General features: G+C 40.7%; 1 protein-coding gene across 1 annotated transcript in view; it reads right to left on the bottom strand.

Annotated features, from left to right (window-relative positions):
• The window catches only part of Sec24CD (Secretory 24CD), a gene marked incomplete at its 3' end in the record, with an annotated part of 157,089 nt that extends 155,208 nt beyond the window's left edge, over positions 1-1,881 (bottom strand). The window contains 1 exon segment of the mRNA XM_070086547.1: positions 1,764-1,881.
• Between the last annotated feature and the right edge of the window lie 6,974 nt (positions 1,882-8,855).

The raw sequence follows: 8,855 nt of genomic DNA, 5'->3' as shown, positions 1-8,855 counted from the left end.
CCTAATATACAAGTACAGTTAGAAATAGATCTTCACTTTAAGGAGGTTATTAGTAGAATATTCAAGGGGTTACTAGTAGAATTACAGTAAATCAACCATTGAAATCACATTATGAAATTCTGTGTAGTCTGCAGTAAATCAAACAAACGGGCTTCCACATGGATTAAATGCCACTTTTGTGAAAACTGGTGTCATGCCCCTTGTGCAGATATCCAAGAATTATCTACAAGCAGCATTAAATCAGGGAAGTGTTTTAGGGTAAGCCCAAATGAGATCAATCTGTGGACTAAAATCACATTGGTATTAAAAGAGGATAACATCAAAGCGGCCTTCATAGAAAACCTGGAAACATTCTATAACAGATGGGAAAATAGAGTCTGGGCTGGATGGTATCACCCTCAGTGCGGATGCTGTCCTGGCCGACAGTAACTGTATGACTGGAGGTGCTGCCCTGGTAGACCGTAAATGTGGGGCTGAAAGTGCTGTCCTGGTACACAGTAATAGTGAGGCTGGAGGTGCTGCCCTGATAGACAGTAACTGAGGGGCTGGAAGTGCTGTCCTGGTAGACAGTAATGGTGAGGCTGGAGGTGCTGTCCTGGCAGACAGTAACTGTGGGGCTGGAAGTGCTGTCCTGGTAGACAGCAATGGTGTGGCTGGAGGTGCTGTCCAGGTAGACAGTAAATGTATGCATGAGGGTATGCATATAAATGGCCTCGAGGGAGACAGGAGCTGTAGTAGGGAAACAAGTGTAGTCAAGGACAAGATAAAACCAGTAATACTAGTAATAAAACCAGCAAAACTAGTAATACCACAGGAGATAGCAAACAAAGGAACTCCACTAGTAATAGTGAGGATATATTACCAGAAAACTGGTGCGAGCTCCACTGTTAGTACTAGTGAGGATAGGAATGAGACAGGAAAAAATGCACCAACAGGGAATACAGTCACAAAAACCCAAGGCAAACAGAAACCAAGCCTGTGCACATATTATGCACTTGGTATCTGCAGACATGGGAAATCTGGAAAAACAGACGGGACGTGCAACTATGACCACCCTAGAAAATGCCATGCCCATATGACAACAGGAAAATGCAAACTCCTTTCCTGTAAGCTTTTTCACCCTGAAATGTGTCCTTCAGTACAGGAAAGACAGTGCTATAACTTATAATGCCAGGCACACCATCTAAAGGGGACAAAAAGATACAAAACATCCAGACCATGGGAAAACCTGGGTAGCCACAGCCACTCAAGAGGGAGAGACGTTTTAGTGCCAGGAAGACAAACTGGCAGGAAATGGCAGAAATCATACACCAAATCCGGTCATTTCTGGAATGTAACCACAGTTGATGGCCTCCACTCCAAACCAACAGATACAGATATTAGTGCCAGAAAAAGAGTCCCCCCCCCCCGTACCACAAATACCACTAGTCCGATGACATTCTTCTTCGGAAATATACAAGGTCTAAAGCCAGCAGCGAACAACAAAATACCTTTCATCCATGGACTGCTTGCAGAGGCAAATGCAATGTTCGTGGCTTTCACAGAAACCCACATAAAGGATCACTTGGACAACGAAATATGGATCCCAGGTTACAACCTATACAGATGCAACAGAGTGAACAGACAAAGGGGGGGGGGAGTTGGCCTGTATATTGCAGAGTCACTTATTTGCACAGAACTGCTTAATGCCTCAAATGATGTAGTGGAAGTTTTAGCAGTAAAGATCGAGAACCAAAACCTAGTCATTGTGGCAGTCTACAAACCTCCAGATGCAACGTCCAAACAATTCCAGGAACAGCTGTTGAAAATTGACCACTGTCTGGAAAACCTTCCAGCTCCTGCCCCCAACATCCTGCTCCTGGGGGATTTCAACTTGAGGCACCTAAAATAGAGGAATATAGCAAATAATATTGTTGCAGTAATAACACCAGGAGGCAGCTCTGACGAGAACTCTCTCACACACACGAGCTTTTAAATCTCTGCACAAAATTCAACTTAAACCAGCATATAGAGCCTACTAGACTGGAGAATACACTGGACCTCATCTTCACTAACAATGATGATCTGATACGAAATGTCACCATATCAAAAACAATATACACAGATCACAACATAATCGAGGTTCAGATATGTATGCGCGGAACCCCAGACCGACAAAATGAGATCAGTCATGAGGGAGCCTTCACAAAATTCAACTTTAATAACAAGAACAAAGTGGGACCAAGTAAACCAAGTCTTAACCCCTTCAGGGTCCAAGGCCCAAATCTGAAGTGGTGCCCCAGTGTCCAAGAATTTTCAAAAAAAAAATTTATTTTTTCTTATGAAATGGTAGAGAATCTTTTTGTGAAGGTAATAAAACAAAAAGTACGAAATTTGATGGAAAATTGACGAAATTATGCTCTCGCGAATTTTGATGTGTCAGCGATATTTACGAATCCGCGATTTTGCCGACTTTGACTCCCATTTTAGGCCAATTACATTATTCCAGTCAACCAAATTCTTAGCTATTTCACTAGTATTACTTCTATTCTATCGATTGAGCACAAGAAATCGCCAAGTCAACTGTTTCAACTACAAATTAAGTGATCGGAAATTGTTAATTTGGCCAATTTAACACAAAGTTCAAAATATTCCAATTTCAAAATAGGGTCCAGAATAAACAATGTAGGTATTCCTGGAACTAAACTAACATTTCCTCTGTTCATTAGTTACGTTTTGAGGCTTTACAAATAAATTCCATTTTGATTTTTTATTCATATAATGAATTTTTATTCACACCAAAAAATAGAAGATTTACTGTTATGCAATACTGTAATAATTGTATAAATATCATCACCATATTTGTGAATTCATATTAGACCCACCAGCTGGCATGTATTAGACGTGTGAGGTCGTTTTTTTTACTCTTGAATATCGGCAAAAATTTAACATTTCTGCTACTTTGAGCTCAGTTTCAAGTCATTTCCAGTGCGAAAACCAATCAAAATCATCTCTATTTCTGTAATATGTCTTCCATTCTATCAAATGAGACCAAGAAATCGCAAATAGAACTATAAAAAACATATGAAAAAACACTGCAAAGTCGCTGTTTTAATCGAAATATCATAATTTCAGTTTTTTTCTCTTATTATACACAGTGTGCTGCAGGATGTGTTTTATGTGGTACACACATACCACATAGATGTATTCTCTCATATCTAGGCCCAAATGTACCACTCACAGTATCAGAGTGAGCTGAGCTCATGACGTAGATCTACGGTTTGGACCCTGAACGTAAAGCCGTAGATCTACGGGATGGACCCTCAAAGGGTTAAACTATATAAGCTGGGAAGATAGACTAAGCAACACAGACCACAACTTATGCCTAGAACAGATTAACTCTGTGGCACTCTTATGTATGCTCAAGGCTTATTCCTGTAACCCTTTGACTGTTTTGGTTGTATATACGTATACGTCTTACGAGCCACTGTTTGATGTATATGCACTCAAATTCTAGCGGCTTCAAATCAAGCAGGAGAAAGCTGGTAGGCCCACATGTGAGAGAATGGGTCTGTGTGGTCAGTGTGCACCATATAAAAAAATCCTGCAGCACACAGTGTATAATGAGAAAAAAAACTAACCGTTTTTTTTTTAATTAAAACGCCGAATATGTGGTCTATTTTCGTATAGTATTTATATTTGTATTCTCGTTTTCATGGTCTCATTTGATAGAATGGATAACATATTATAGAAATAGAGGTGATTTTGATTGGTTTTACTATAAAAAGAACCTGGAAATGGAGCTCAAAGTAGGGGAAATGCTTAATTTTTGCAGATGTTCAGAAGTAAACAAATTATGTCACTGTCCAATAAATGTCCAACTAGCCATTCTAATATGCAGTCATGAATGGGTTGACATTATTTATACAATTATTACAATATTGCAGCAGTCTACATAACAGAATCTTCTATTTTTTGTTTGAATAAAAACTCAAAACAGAAAGCAAGAGTAATATCAGAGGGGCCTGGAGACATGACTGATGAACAAAGAAAATGCTATTTTAGAGTCAGGAATGTCTGCATTGTTCATTCTGGAGCCTATTTTGAAAGGGTCATTTTTTTCATTTTCGTGAAATTGGCCATATTGCAAATTTCTGACCATGTTATTGGGTAGTTGAAATCAATAAATGGGCAGTTTCTTGTACTCAATCAATAGCAAAAATGGAGTCCTAAAGAAATAGCTATGAGTTTGGTCAACTGGAACAATAGAATTAGCCGAAAACAGGGCTCAAATTTGGCGAAAGTGCCGATTCATAAATATCGCTGAGGTCGCTAACTTTGAGAGAGCGTAATTCAGTCAGTCTTCCATCAAATTTCGTGCTTTTGGTGTCATTACAATCGAGAAAAGATTCTCTATCATTTCATGAGGTTTTTTTTTTTTTTTTAAATTTTGTGACACCAGGAGACACCTCAGGATTCGGGGTTGCGACAGTCGAAGGGTTAAGAAAAATGAGGAGTAGATGTAAAATAGAAAGACAAGCGCTCCCTTTACAGGCGACAGAAAAGAATAAAAGAGCGGCTAAAAAGAGGCCAATATATCTGAAATGCGTAGGGAGAGACTGGTCAGAGAAATAGCAAACATCGAACTTAAGCTAAAGGAATCCTATAGGAGTCAGGAATCACAGGAAGATCTAAAAGCCATAAATAAAATCTAAAGAAACCCAAAGTATTTATTTTCTTATGCCAAAAAGTGGAGAACAACATCCAGTACAGGTCTGCCATCACAAATCCGGCAATCAGTTATGGTAAGCTCTTCTTTCTCATTTCCCCTCACCCCCTCCCATGAGGATGGAGTGTAGAAGCACCTTGGGAACCCCACACAACAATGCTACCTCTTAACCCTTTGACTGTTTCCGACGTATAAATACGTCTTACGAGCCAATGTTTCTGACGTATTTATACGCACAAATTCTAGCGGCTTCAAATCAAGCGCCAAAGGCCTGGTAGGCCTACACGAGAGAGAATGGGTCTCAGTGGTCGGTGTGCACCCTGTGAAAAAAATCTGGGACCCAGCGGTGCATTGTGGGAACGCAATGTTGTTAGTCCATTTTCACCATGCCTCTCGGTAAGAAGTTCCTCACTCCTCGGCGGATTGGAGGTCTTTTGTTCCCAAGTGATAGCTCTAACAGCGATGAAAATGTCAGTGACAGTGAATTCCAGGGTTTTGAAGTGAGTGTTACCGGAAAAAGTGCCCAGGATAACGTAATTAGTGATGAAAACCCAGATGACCCACAACCTTCCACCTCTGGTGCTGTGCCGGCTTGTTCACGTTCACGTTCGCCTGTACCAGGACGAAAGAGGAAACTATTTGGTCGTGTACAACACCCAGATGATAGCAGTGATAGTGATTTCAAGGTCATTGAAAGCAGTTCTAGTGGCAGTGAGAGTGAATATTCCCAGTGAAGCGGCAGTATGTACGACGTAGCATGCGGTCTGGTAGTGTTTCATATGTTGTTCCAAGGGGAAGGAGAAACTCTGGGAGCACATCCCGTGGCCCTACACCACGACCTGATAGTGAAGATGACGATATTGTAACGATGGGTATGAATGGTGACAGAGATGGAGGAGGCAGTGGTGGTGATAGTGTGGGTGGCACGGCCCATGTGGCACCATCAGCGGGCCATGCTACTACCCACGCTGCTGACGCAGCACAACAACCAGCCTCACCCTGCCCCACACTCCCACAACCTGCACCACCACAACCTGCACCACCACAACCTGCACCACCACAACCTGCACAACCACAACCTGCACAACCACAACCTGCACAACCACGGTACAATATCCAGACCCCACCAGCAGACCGCATCTGGGATTGGCAGGACGGTGACGAGTTTGTTCCCAGTCCCCATGACTTTGATGAAACACAAAGTGGAATAAAGCCATCTTGTCCACTTGGGAACAATGCCAGTGAACTGGACTGCTTTGAGTTATTCTTCGATGAACCCCTGATGAACATCATTGTCAGGGAAACAAACACATACTGTGATTACACCATGGCAAATACAATTCTCTCACCAAAATCACAGCTACACAAGTGGAAGGAGACAACTGTGGCAGAGATGTACCTGTTTTTTGCCACAATAATGCTTATGCCACATGTGTATAAGCACACTGTCACCACATACTGGGCAACAGAATGCCTGATTTCAACTCCAGGTTTTAGTGACATTATAGGTGTCAATCGTTTCCTGATACTGTTACGTATGTTGCACTTTTCAGACAAAACCAGGCCTGACAGAAGCGACAGGCTATATAAGATCAGAAATGTGTTTATGTACCTGAAACAAAAGTGCTGCATGTATTTTTATCCCTTCAGGAAGCTTGTTATTGACGAGTCCTTGATTTTATTCAAAGGAAGACTCTCATTCAAGCAATATATACCAAGCAAGAGGAAATGCTTTGGTATAAAGCTATTTGTACTGTGTGATTGCAGAAGTGGTCTAGTTTTGGATATAATTGTGTACACTGGCAGTAATACTTTGAGAGATACCATGAAGTTATTGGGTATCTCTGGTGATGTGGTTCGAACAATGATGGAACCATATCTTAGTAAGGGGCATATGTTATTTACTGATAACTGGTACACAAGCCCCTTACTCAGTGATTTCTTGCGAGTGAACTTGACAGACCTGTGTGGCACAGTGCATGGTAATCGTAAACATATGCCAAGGTTCAACGCTGGCACTCGCAGGTGAGGTGCAAGCCTTTGCTGCCAATGACATCCTGGCATTTCGGTGGCATGACAAACGTGATGTCACATTGTTGACATCAGTTCACAGAAACAAAATGGTACCCAGTGGCAGGGACAACAGAGAGACCAATGAACCCATTCTAAAGCCTGCAGCTGTCATGGACTACAACCTCAATATGCGCTTAGTGGACAAATGTGACATGCAGATTGGGTTTGCAGACTGTGTACGCAAGAGTTATAAGTGGTATATAAAACTTTTTTTCCATCTTGTTGATATCTCTATGCTAAATGCTTATAACATATACAAGTTGAAGACCAACAAAACACCAAAATATGGTGAATTTTGCCTGTCAGTAATCAGACAAATAATTGCAAAGTACCAAGGAGCAACTCCTGCAATAGACCAGCACCCACAGACGTCATCTCGTTTGAGGCCTGGTGATCACTACCCCATACAACTGCCTCCTACTACTGCCAAGACAAATGCTCAGAAGAGGTGTTATGTATGTATGCATACCACAAAATGCCCACAAACACGCAGAGACACTCGTTTTATGTGTGAGGAGTGTGAAGTGCCCCTCTGCATATACCCATGTTTCAAAGAGTTCCACAAGCTGCAGCAGTTCTAGGAACGTGTTTAGTGACTGTACATATGTACATGTATATATATTATGGAACAATAGTAATAAACATTGTTTTGTATTGTTTGTTTGTGTAAACAAAGTGTATACACAAACTAATAGTGATAAAGTTTGTTCTGTTATTGTGTTGTAAACAATGAGTGTATATTTGAAGAATGCACCTTACATTGGTCTCACAGGCCACATAAGTTACCTGGAACAGAAAAATATAGAAAAATGCAAGAAACCTTTGAATTAGAGTAAATAAAAGAATACCGGGTGGGCGGCGGTCGCCGCTGTTGCCGTACGCACGTCACTTTCTGCAAACTTTGCGGCTCTATATCTCGGTAAGTACTGATGGCAAAAAAATTTTTTTAGGCTTAAAACACTACTAAAAATATTCCTAACATTTACACAAGAAAAAATAATTTTTTTTTTTCGAATATTTGGCGACATAGAATGACAGTTTAAGAGAGGGGCCTGAAACAGTCAAAGGGTTAAGTGCACATCTGGACCAAAGTTCGACACACACTCATGGCCAATCTTCACCTTTATGAACCTATTCGGTTCCTTCAGTTATTCGGCACTAATTTTGGCTAGCATAATTTCAAATTTCCAGGGTCGCCACACCAACCTACTGGTACTGTTTGGTGGCGCTACTTGCTGCATAAGTCATTTCAATTTCTTTTTCTCCATTTATTGTTTTAACCTGCTTACTTTTAGCCCTAGCCATGGTTCCAATGAATAAAAGAAATGCTTCTCATTATGTGAAGCACTTACACAGTACATTATCCATTAAAGATAAGGTGGCTTTGAAGCCACTGTCGGTTGCCATGAGCTCAGTCTCATGAAGCAGGAGAATATGCTTTATTATTACGCTAATATCAACACTAAAGCTTATTTGCCTATCACAATTGATCTAATATGACATAAGAAACAATATAAATAACATAAAACATGTTAAATACTCCAGAATTAATAATATTTGGCATAACGCCGAGCAGTTCGGCAGAGTTATGAAGAGGATATGGTAAACAAATACCATTCTCCTATCCTTGTCTTGGGGGCTTACATTAGAGAAAACGGAGTATAGCACAAGGCTATGATATACACTCGTACTCCACCATAAACATGAAACAAATTTATTTTCTCTCTATAGATTATTACACATAGCAGCACATGTGTAGAGAACCTAGGATAACCCAAAAAAGTCAACGTGGCTTATTTTTAGTACCTGGCTTGGGTTAACCATATATGTTTTTTGGTAAATATTTGATTCCCAGCCAGGGTAGAAACATTAGGCGTGTTTTTTTTACACCTGCTGTCTATGTTTACCCATCAGTAAATGGGTACCTGGGTGTTGGTCGACTAGTGTGGGTGTTATCCTGGGACACTGACCTAATTTTCTTGAAATACTCAGCATAACAAGTGCCTTTCTATACAGTAGTATGTCACTGATGTCAGCTAGGCCTGTATACCTTGTACATGTACGTGTAGTAAAT

The sequence above is a fragment of the Cherax quadricarinatus genome, chromosome 19 (assembly GCF_038502225.1).
Source record: "Cherax quadricarinatus isolate ZL_2023a chromosome 19, ASM3850222v1, whole genome shotgun sequence".
In the NCBI taxonomy this organism is placed as follows: Eukaryota; Metazoa; Arthropoda; class Malacostraca; order Decapoda; family Parastacidae; genus Cherax; species Cherax quadricarinatus.
This window is presented reverse-complemented; position numbering and strand designations above follow the sequence as displayed.